The following is an 11636-nucleotide window of genomic DNA, read 5'->3' on the forward strand; positions in this document are numbered from 1 at the left end:
TCACTCATTTAGGTGGTGAGCACTTAAAGCGAGCCTCTGGTGCTGATGTCAGTGTGTGGGCAGGAGGTTTTTTTGGTTGCAGAACAAATTTCTGCCTGTAGTGTTCACCTAGTGCAGTTTTTTAGTTGAAGATAAATGCAAGAAAGAGGGCGAGCCATCTGTGTAGGACGTTATTGCTGCAAACACACGAACCTGTATTTGCTAAAGATGTCTTCCTTACCTCCCTGACCACAAAAGGAAATGATTGTTTCAGGTAGCTGTGTGTACAAGAACGTCCTTTTTCTCTCTAAACACCATCAACAACACTTTCAAATGATTTACTGTACCTTGTAATTGGTTTGCAGAATATGAATATTTTACTGCCACTGTGACAAGTCTCCACAGCATCCATAATAGTGGCATTCAGCAGGACATGATTAATTAGTTTTATGTTTTGCTCTGTTGTGTAGTAAAATGGTTCAATTTTTTAAATATATTATTCTGCGACAGAGAATGTACAAAAGGAGTATGTCACTGTAGGTCCAAATGTGTGGCTTCCTTGGTGAATCCAAACTAAGTCAGTGAATCCCATATGGGCTCCTTAGGGTGGAAGGATGGGACACAGGAAATAATCATAGAATCATAGAATTATGGAGTTGGAAGGGTCAATGAAGTTCATATAGTCCAGCGCCCTGCAGCGCAGGAACCCTTTTGCCCAATGTATAGGCAGGCCTCCTTCCTCTGTTGTTTCATGTGTTTATTTTAAGTGGTTAAGTCCTATGGGGTACGCACCTGTTATGACTGTTCTTTGAAATGTGCTGCGTACATAAATGATGCTCATATTTTGCATGTATGTAAGGCCTGGTTGTGTGAGTTGGCATACTGGCTGAGTTGGTTCATACATGCACTGCAGAGGCAATTCAGTGTGAGCCAGGCTGCATACATGATAGTGGGACATGGATGCATGCCTCAGTTGCCAATCTACACAATGGGGATACCAACAACATGTTTCAAATTGTTCTGAACAGGGTGGTGGGATATTCGGAACACTGATAATTCTGTGTGAGTTACTGGTCGTATGTAGAAATTACATACAGCATCTTTTTGTGGTTTGTGTCTCGTTTGAAAAACCATTTTTATTTTATGTAACTGCAAAGTATTTCACTCTAAGAATGTCGGGGGTAAGTACATAAACCCACATTCAAGTGTGTTCTATAAAAACAGCTAATACTTCCATTAGTGTAATTGCATTTTCCAAATAATAATGAATGTTCAGCTGACACTTCAAGATGTTGATGACTAACCAGGGAAAACATTTATGTGCAAAACTCTTTTCCTGATTTTACAGTCTAATGTTTCTCTATGCTTGGTCTTTCCTTCCTTCCTATGGAATCTTCTTAATAGATATAACACATATTTCCTCACCATGTGTTTTCATTGCTACTCTCTTCTGTAGCTGTACTTCATATGGCCACATATCCTCCTGTAGCTCCTACTTTTACGCTGGAATGCAGCTCTCTTGGGTCAACAAAGCCTCCTTAGAATGTAGCAATTCTTGGAATTCTAAAACACCTTTGAGAAGTAAGCAGTTGGTTCCTTTGTTCCTTTATATGCAGCATTAGGTGCAGGCAGCCATTTTAAAAAGTGCATCTCTCCACAGTGGGAGGCGATAACAGCGGGGGCGGGGGACCTCTCATGAGGAGAGCAGCACATGCACTCATTGTTATTGTTCTTGGAAAGGTAAAATTGTGTAGACATAGTGACTGTGAGGCTGCAAATGGGATTCCTACAGAAATTTGTCTGAATAACTTGTACTATTAACATCCCTTTAGGAATGCTAAAAGCTGATTAAGAGGAAACAGACTGACTTTGCCACCTTGCTTTCTCCAGTTCCAGCTCAGCATCAGAATAAGTAGGTTGTTGCCCACAAAAGCTTGTGCTTGTAACAAAAACTTGCAGTAAAAAGCTCATTATAAACTAGTCTCAAGGTGTTGTCAAATACATTTATGTTTTGAAGCATAAACTATTATTTGAAACCATAGTCTGAGGACAGTTTGTAAATAGTGGGTTTGGAGATTATTCCTAACCCGACTAATAGTTTTATTATTAGTGTATCTTTATATATTATAAATGGGGGGACGCAGGTGGCGCTGTGGGTTAAAGCCTCAGCGCCTAGGGCTTGCCGATCGAAAGGTTGGCGGTTCGAATCCCTGCGGCGGGGTGCGCTCCCGCTGCTCGGTCCCAGCGCCTGCCAACCTAGCAGTTCGAAAGCACCTCCGGGTGCAAGTAGATAAATAGGGACCGCTTACCAGCGGGAAGTTAAACGGCGTTCCCGTGTGTGGCTCTGGCTCTGGCTCTGGCTCTGGCCAGAGCAGCTTTGTCACGCTGGCCACGTGACCCGGAAGTGTCTCCGGACAGCGCTGGCCCCCGGCCTCTTGAGTGAGATGGGCGCACAACCCCAGAGTCTGTCAAGACTGGCCCGTACGGGCAGGGGTACCTTTACCTTTACCTATATATTATAAATACATGCATATACATTTATATATTACATTTATATTATAATATATTGTAATTATATGTCAGACTTCAGGGAATTAACTTCCTCCCCCCTTTGGCAGTAGATAAGCAGAACAAAGGAAAAGGAGTCTCCTTACCAGTTAGAAACTTTAATGATCACAGCGAGAGAACAAATAATCCCCTTCCTAGGAACGGTGGTGCTCCCAATTAAGGGTTCCACCCACTTCCTCCCTAGTCACCCCTGTCACTGCCGCATCTTGTCACCTGAGCTTGTAACCACTGTGCTTTCTGTGTTTTCTGTTCTGCCACTTTCTGAGCTCTTCTTGACCTTGGGGAGAACGGAGGAATGCTTTCCAGAGACAGTGAATCTGTTAATTCTCTCTCTCCCAGTGCTTCTTCTCCATCCAGTATTTCCCAGCATCTGCCTTCTGAACTATGTCCCTCTGCAAACCAATGTTCCAAATCTATACTGTCCTCCTGCTCCTGGGAAGATTCAGGGGGAGGGGGAGGGGGTGGCTCCCACCATTCCTCCTCAGTGCAGCCCTCCTCAGCACAGTCCCTGACATTATATTATCTAATATAATAACAAATCTAATAATCTAATTTACCATCTAAATTATGTTTAGCGCAACATGGAAATTAAGGGAAGTGGAATACACAAGGAGGGAGGATGCAAAGATTGAATGCATTAGGCCAACGAGAGTTCTCCAAACTCATCCGCCACTTATTTTTTTGCTATGAAGAATTCATGAAGGCAATCCTGCAGTTGAATTCACAGTTCTGTAGCCCATGGCAGGGATTCATTGAGATCTATGAAATGATGGTATTAAAATACCAGTCTCCTCTGGCTATAACAAGTTTCATGAAGTTAAGTGAAATTATTGAAGACTCAGTCATAAAGCAGCAAATTTGGAGCTGAAACCTGGATTCAATAGATTCCGTTGTCCCACTAGCATGTATAAGGGCGCCGCTTAACTACTCTGAAACCATTGTCATATGTGTGAAACAAATTCCCAGCTTATTACTTTCAAAGAATCAAGAATGCAGTGTTGAAATGTATTTTCTTTGTCTTCTTTGAAACATACCACTTCATATGTACTTATAGCAATAGTGTATTTGTCTGTAAGGAATGAAGGTAAGATTGGAAGCAATTCAGTGCAAGGGAATATTAACATTTGGAGGAGGAGGAGGAGGAGGAGGAGGAGGAGGAGGAGGAGGAGAAGAAGAAGAAGAAGAAGAAGAAGAAGAAGAAGAAGAAGAAGAAGAAGAAGATCAACCTCTTTGCAGATAGGCATCAGGCTAATACAAAAAGAAGAAGAAAAGCAAATAAAGACCATGAACACAGAAAAGGACTACATTTTTTAAGTTACAGATAGGTAGCCGTGTTGGTCTGCCATAGTCAAAACAAAAAAATTCCTTCCGGTAGCACCTTAAAGACCAACTAAGTCAGTTCTTGGTATGAGCTTTTGTGTGCATGGTATCTGAAGAAGTGTGCATGCACACGAAAGCTCATACCAAGAACTGACTTAGTTGGTCTTTAAGGTGCTACTGGAAGGAATTTTTACATTTTTTAAATTACTGAGTTGTGTGTAGAATGTGGGACAAAATCTAGGAGAGAGAGAAAAAGGTTGAGCTTTCTCTGGTTTTTAGTATTATCATGACTGAAGGAACTTCATGTAATTATTGGCCACTTGGTTGGTAGAATGCATATTTTCTATCCTGTTAGAGCAACCCCAGTGAATAGGCTTGCTTAACCCAGTAAGGAAAAATAACTCAGTAGAGAACTAGAAGGAATGAACTTAAGCTTGTTGTGCTGGGAGCTCAATAATATATAACCTTGATCACATCGTCCAGTACATTGATTGATAAAAGCAATGTTCGGACTAGTTGACTAGGAAGTTTTCAAGCAAGAATCCATACCCTCCAACATTTCTCTGATGAAAATAGGAACATCCTAAGGAAAAGCAGGATACTCCGGGATTAAATCAGAAACCGGCACAGCTTCTGTAAATCCGGGACTGTCCCTGGAAAAGAAGGACACTTGGAGGGGCTGTCAATCTGGGCAGAAAAGGAATGGCTAGCCATGCATTCTGCAGCTATTTGAATTGCCCATGGGTTTCACTTTCTTGCCCAAGGCTCTGGCAAGAGAGATTTATGCAGTGAAGCAAGCTTCTGAGCACAAAGCCATTGCAGAACCCAGTGTGCATCTGAATAATAATAATAATAATAATAATAATAATAATAATAATAATAATTTATTATTTATACCCCGCCCATCTGGCTGAGTTTCCCCAGCCACTCTGGGTGGCTCCCAATCAAGTGTTCAAAACAGTACAGCGTTAAATATTAAAAACTTCCCTGAACAGGGCTGCCTTCAGATGTCTTTTAAAGATAGGATAGCTCCTTATTTCCTTCACATCTGAAGGGAGGGTGTTCCACAGGGTGAGTGCCACTACCAAGAAGGCTGGTTCCCTGTAACCTCACTTCTCGCAATGAGGGAACCGCCAGAAGGCCCTCGGCGCTGGATCTCAGTGTCCGGGCTGAACGATGGGGGTGGAGACGCTCCTTCAGGTATACTGGACCGAGGCTGTTTAGGGCTTTGAAGGTCAGCACCAACACTTTGAATTGTGCTCAGAAACGTACTGGGAGCAAATGCAGATCTCTCAGAACTGGTGTTATGTGGTCCTGGCGGCCACTCCCAGTCACCGGTCTAGCTGCCGCATTCTGGATTAATTGTAGTTTCCGGGTCACCTTCAAAGGTAGCCCTACGTAGAGCACGTTGCAGTAGTCCAAGCGGGAGATAACCAGAGCATGCACCACTCTGGCGAGACAGTCCGCGGGCAGGTAGGGTCTTAGCCTGCGCACCAGGTGGAGCTGGTAGGCAGCTGCCCTGGAAACAGAATTAACCTGCGCCTCCATGGACAGCTGTGAGTCCAAAATGACTCCCAGGCTGCGCACCTGCTCCTTCAGGGGCACAGTTACCCCATTCAGGACCAGGGAATCCCCCACCCCCGCCCACCCCCTGTCCCCCCAAAACAGTACTTCTGTCCTGTCAGGATTCAACCTCAATCTGTTAGCCACCATCCATCCTCCAACCGCCTCCAGGCACTCACACAGGAGTGCTTCTGAACTGAGATGCTAATCTTGAACTAATACCATGTGCCCTTTGAGACAGATAGTGGCATGCATCCCATCTAAGGATACTGGTGGTTCCATGCAAAAACCACGCATGATTATTGTGGCACCTATTTCTGGAATTTTTGATTATAGTAATAGCAGTATATAATATCCACAATCAGCAATCCCTGATGGCTCAGTTGGTAGAGCATGAGACTCTTAATCTCGGGGTTGTGGGTTTGAGCCCCATGTTGGGCAAAAGATTCCTGGATTGCAGGGGGTTGGACTAGATGATCCTCATGGTCCCTTCCAATTGTATGATTCTATGAACCTGCATGATGTTTATCTATGCAATTGTGCATTAAGAGGGTCTTGTACATACAGGGCCTATTAGCACACTTTGAGTTGTGTGTAACAGACTGGTGAAATTAGAGTTGGGAATAACTAGTAAGGTGGACATAATGTATTTAATGTTTTTAATCCTAGCCATCACTAGAGACCAAATTTTCACAACCAAATCATAGTGTCCTTTTAATTAAAAATATCAAGCCAGGAAAAATGCACAGTGCTACCTGGGATCCTTTCATAAAAAAGAGAGAATTTATTAAGAATGGGATATCTCATGAACTGCTTACAGGTTCCTTCCTTTATGCAAACGGTGTTCCATTTCTCGATTATTATTCAGCAGCAGAAATCACAACCGCTGAACAGTTAAGGCCAGACAAAACATTTCTGGAGATCTTTTATTCCCCTTAAAAAAGAATCCAGTGTTTCTGTTGCTTTTTAAATCAACTTAACAACCTATGGGGGGCATGGTATAGTATTAATCTTGCCCCTTGGTATCATTAGGCTTTCTTGTAGTACACAGCACCCACTTTAAATTGAAATTGTTCTCTTTTCATCATGAAAAGGAAATGTTCCCAATGACCATTCACTGTCAGCAGAAAAGCTGACTAATAATACTCTTAGCTCCCCAAGATGCAGGGGCGTAGGAAGGGGGCGGTGCCCTCACTGAGGGGGGTGACATTTGGCACGCCACCCTCCTATGACTCCCAAGCCTACCCCGAGCTGTTGGAGTAAGGGGGGGAGCTGCCCACTTTGCCAGCGGCATTCCCTCCGTTCCCCCTTTGCTTTGACAGCTTGGGAGTTGTGGGCCGGTGGTGCGCTGAATGTCCACCATGGGCAGCTTGCTGCGCCCCCGTGGGTGGCTCGCTCTGCCCCCAGCTGCACACGCTGTTCCGGGCACCTAAGCGGCTATCCCGCGCCTGGGAGGGCACCCTTTGCGCCGCGCCTCCCTTTGGGAGCACACCTGCCCTGGGCAGCATGGGCATATGCTCTGCCACTGCAAAGATGTACCTAATGGTGGTTGTGAGGTCACTCAGATTCAGAGGGGGTAGGGAGATTTTACCTGACTATATCTTTGTCCTCTGCTGCAACACTTTACTAATGATTAATTTGTCAGCCAGAGGAAAAAGACTGCCAGAAAAAAAGAGAGCTTGTAACAAACTATATATAAGGATAGGGAAGAAATTCAATTCCATTCACATTTAAAGGCAAACATACCTAATTCACACTTTCAGAGAGAGAGAGAGAGAGAGAGAGAGAGAGAGAGAGAGAGAGAACCAAAGCGCAATCATCTAAATTTAATTGTTACCGAATTTTGCAATGCCCACCTCTGGCTAAGTAATGTATACAAAATGTATATGCTAGGGTAAAGTGTATATAAAAGACTCTCCTCCCTGAAAGAGAGGGGAGTGGTTGTGGGCGGGAGCCCGAGCACCGCCCAGCAGGGGGCATTTGCCCCCTGCCTCCAGCTCACCTGGCTGGCGCTCACGCCCCCCCCCTGTGGCCATCCAACCAGGTGCCACGGAGGGGGCGTGTTCAGCAGCCTTTTGCTGCATCGCCAGCCTTTCCTTGGCCTCATTCCTCCTTGTCCCGTTGCGAGTCAACTCATCAGGATCTCCTCTTCCGCGTGCCCAGCTGAGCGACCACGTGGAGCCTGTACTTTGAAGAGGACTTTTAAAAGGGAGGTTTCGCCGTGTTGTTGCTGTTGTCCAAGCTAACCCCTTGCCTGTACCTTGTTTTTCCCTACTGATTTCCCATCATTCTACCTTATTTTCTCATTTAGATTTCCAAAGCCTTTTCTCATTGTTTCCGTCTGCTGAGCTTATTTAGTTCCAGAAATTCTGCGTTACCCTTTAAGACTTTATTTCAGTGTTCTCTGCCTCCCGTCTGCCTAAAGTCCTCCTTTTGTTTTGGGTGCATATTGCGGGGTTTAGCGACTTTGTTTTCGCCACAGTGCAGTTTTCTTCACTGCCTGGTTACTTTCCTTTTATTTGTATTATTTTGCTGTCTTGCCTCGGCACACGTGCGGTTGCAGCTTCATCCGCATACCTACTATCCTCTTTGCCTCAACACATAGCATCGAGGCTAGCTCTGCTCCTTATTTTGCCATTGCTGCACCATTTATAGTTGTTAAAGTGGTTTGTCCGTGGTTGTGAAGAACGTTGCTAATCCTCTCCCAGTTTCTCCAGCTGCATTTCTGCCGCTCCTCCCCTTTTGCCTGCCGTCTCTGTGCGTTTAAACCCAGCCTCTCTTTGCCTTTTAAATAGTATTTTGTTGACGGGCTTTGCCAGGCAAAGCTGCTTCTGCCCCATGTGGTTTACTTAACTAAAAAATCATGTTGTTGCCCCATTTTGCTTCTTTATTGCTTTAGCTGTAATCCTTCCCTTTTGTTTGTCCTTAAGACGGTCGCTGTGTGTATTCTGCTGGTGCCTGTGTGTTTGCTTTGAGTGTCTGCTGGCAGGAGGGTCGATCTTAACTCATCCTCCTCTACTGGTCTATTGGTGTTTTGAAACACGTGGTCAGGGCGTTTTTGGGGGGCAACGTTTCACCTCTCTGCCTTAACGGACTTTATGCTGCGCTCCCCCCCTCTTCCACGCGTCCACAATTTCAGGGGGCGGCTGCTCCTTCCAAGCCTCCTTGCAGACTACTGTTATTGCCCCCATTTTCCTGCTTTATTGTGTTAGCTTTATTCCTCCCCTGTGCTCCGAGCTCCCCCCCTCTACCTCCCCCACCCGCTTGGTTTTAAAGTGGGTATTTTATTTCCGTGTCTGCCTGGGTGTTTCACTCGGTTAGTTTTAATCCAAAGTGTCCTTCCTCCCCCTCGGCTGGCCAGCCCTGCGCATTGAAAACAACAGACCCTGCTTTGGCAGTTTTAAATAGTATCGAGTAGAGAGAAGGGAGAGGTTTCTTTTAATTTTGGATTGTATATTTGGCAGGGCTTCCTCCTGCAGATCTATTTCCGCTCCTTTGAGTTATTTCAGTTAAGAAGCCCCTTTTCTGTTTTTTCTTTGCCTTTAGCTTCCTCGTGGCTTTGATTTTCCAATCAACCCCCCCCCCCGCTTCTTCCTCGCTGGGGGTAAAGGGAGTTGGGGAATTTGATTTTGTCTTCCTCTTTGATTTTGTGCTGCTATAGAAATGCTGTTTGAAGCTCAGCAGCTAACGAGCGGTGCTTGGGGGCTTTGTTATTCAGCATACACAGTTGTAAGAGGGCCATTATTGCTGTGAGACATTTCATGCAGCTGCTCTCTTAGTGTTATCTTTTGTTCTAGCAGACGAAGCACCGCTATTGTTGTCAGGTTGCTTCTCTTATTTGGCTGTGACCCACTTTACTTCTGCATTGATTACTCAGCATCCCAATCACATTGGGCCTGACTAATAGCATCATTTAAAATTGGCATCATTTAAATTATAGCATCACTAGTTGTTATAAATATCCACAGCAATTTACAATCCACTACATTTAATTATAAGACTCTGAGGATTTAAATACGTGTCTGAATTTAGGTACAGTTAAAACTGTATTATTAATATCTGATCTTAATTAAGGGTTAATTTTTGTGCTGTACCAATTTAGTCAATTTTGGACTCTTGTTGCAATATCTGAGAGACGTTAACCTTGTTAACCTTGTTACCTCTATATCTTACCCACATAGTATATTACATTATACAGTATACTAGGAAGAACTAAACTTAAATATACAAATGCCGAACGGTTCTAAGAAGGGGGTGGCAACACCAGCGGAAAGGAGGCCTTCAAAACAAGAAGAGGGGAAGGAGGCAAGAGATATTAGAGATTATGACAGCTTGATGGCCGAAATAAGAAAAGAATTTAAAAATAATGAACAGTATATTGAGAGAAAATTGATGGAGGTACAAGATACTCTAGACAAAAAATTGGAGGAAGTGGTAGGGGAACTGAAAGGGAAAGTTAAGGATCTCTCGGTAAAAGCTAAGGTTTTGGAGGATTCAGTGAAAAGGGTTCAAAAGGACACAAAAGACAGTAGGAAAGAGATGGACAGGATTAGATTAGAAGTTAAAGAAATAGGAGCAACACAGGAAGAGTTGTTGGACAACATGGCTATGACGCAGATGCGTCAAAATCAATCTAACCTAAAACTTAGAGGAATACCAGAGGATTTAAATGAGAATATTAGAGTTAAAGTGGTGAAAGAGCTGGCAATATGGCTAGATAGAAAAGAAGAAGAGATAAACCATTGCTTGGTAAACATATTTCGAATAAGAACAAAATCGGCCAAGGCCAGAGGGAAAAAATTGCCAGGAGATGTAATAGCCATGTTTAACTCATTGGAGATAAGAAACGAAATTTTGAAACAGAACTATGTCAAAAGGTTATATATTGAAGAAAACCCAATTATTATTTACAAAGAGATTCCTTCGAGATTTCTTCGAAGGAGGGACCCATATAAAAAATTAACAAATCAACTGAAGAAAAATGGGATTTTGTATAGATGGGAGTTTCCGGAAGGTATTTCATTCTATTTCAAAGAAAAAAAGTTTAAACTGTCCACTATCTCAGAACTTCAAAAATTTGCAAGGAGATACGAGAAGGACCTGGGGAAAATGATGGGGGAGGAGGAGGTAGAGAACCAGCAAGGAGAAGAAAAAGGAGGGAGTGAAGAAGAAGAAAGAGAGGAGAGCTCAATAGGAGAAAGAGAAGAACTAGAGGAAGGAGACAAAGAACACTAAATTGTACATAGGTTTAATAAGTTAATTAAATAGTATATAACAGATGGCATTAAAAATACTAAACTGGAATGTGAATGGACTGAACAATAAAAATAAAAGGAATCAGATTACTCACATATTATTGAAAAAGAACTGTGACTTAATATGTCTCCAAGAGACGCACATAATAAATAAGCATAAGAGATTACTAAGCAATAAGAGATTGGGAATAGATTTTGTGACATCAGATAGAGTGAAGAAAAGAGGGGTGGTAATATACATAAAGGAAAAATATGATCCACAATTATTATACAAAGATGACCAAGGGAGAGTAGTCATTGTTCAAATGGTGTTTCAGGGAGAAAAAATAATTGTTGTGGGAATATATGCCCCAAATGATAAAAAATCAGCCTTTTATTTGGAATTAGGAGACAAATTGATGGAATGGATGGACCAAAAAATGATATTGATGGGTGACTTTAACGGGGTGGTGTCCCCAAACCTAGATAAGTCAACAAAAAAACAGGAGAAGAAGGAAGGTAAATTACCGAGATCCTTCTTTGATATGGTAAAAAATCTGGGACTGATTGATGCGTGGAGACTTAAAAACCCCACTACAAAACAGTATACTTTCTTCTCAAACCCAAATCAGAGTTGGGGGAGAATAGACAGCATTTGGATTTCGAAGGAACTAACTCAAAATCTAACTAAATCGGAAATTCTTCCAAGAACTATATCTGATCATAATGCGGTCTCCATTGAGCTAAAAGGTAGAGATATCCGAACGGTTAGATGGAGGATGAATGAATTTTTATTTAATGATCAGAAGATTGTAAATAAGGCAATAGAGACAATAGAAGACTATTTTAAATGGAATTTAAATGGGGAAATTGCTATAGAGACTGTGTGGGACGCAGGAAAGGCAGTTATGAGGGGCTTCTTAATACAGAAAAATAGTCAAGTAAGAAAAGAAAAAGAGACAAAGAAGGAAC

The 11636-nt window shown here is 42.9% G+C and overlaps 1 long non-coding RNA gene across 1 annotated transcript; it reads left to right on the forward strand.

Moving 5' to 3' along the window:
* The first annotated feature begins 1407 nt into the window (after positions 1–1407).
* Positions 1408–3845, forward strand: LOC307225544. The gene is made up of 3 exons (XR_013843063.1): positions 1408–1719; positions 1812–1891; positions 3123–3845. It is a non-coding gene; the product is annotated as an uncharacterized lncRNA (long non-coding RNA).
* Positions 3846–11636: the final 7791 nt, after the last annotated feature.

The sequence above is a fragment of the Podarcis cretensis genome (genome assembly GCF_951804945.1).
Source record: "Podarcis cretensis genome assembly, chromosome: 10".
NCBI classification, from domain to species: domain Eukaryota; kingdom Metazoa; phylum Chordata; class Lepidosauria; order Squamata; family Lacertidae; genus Podarcis; species Podarcis cretensis.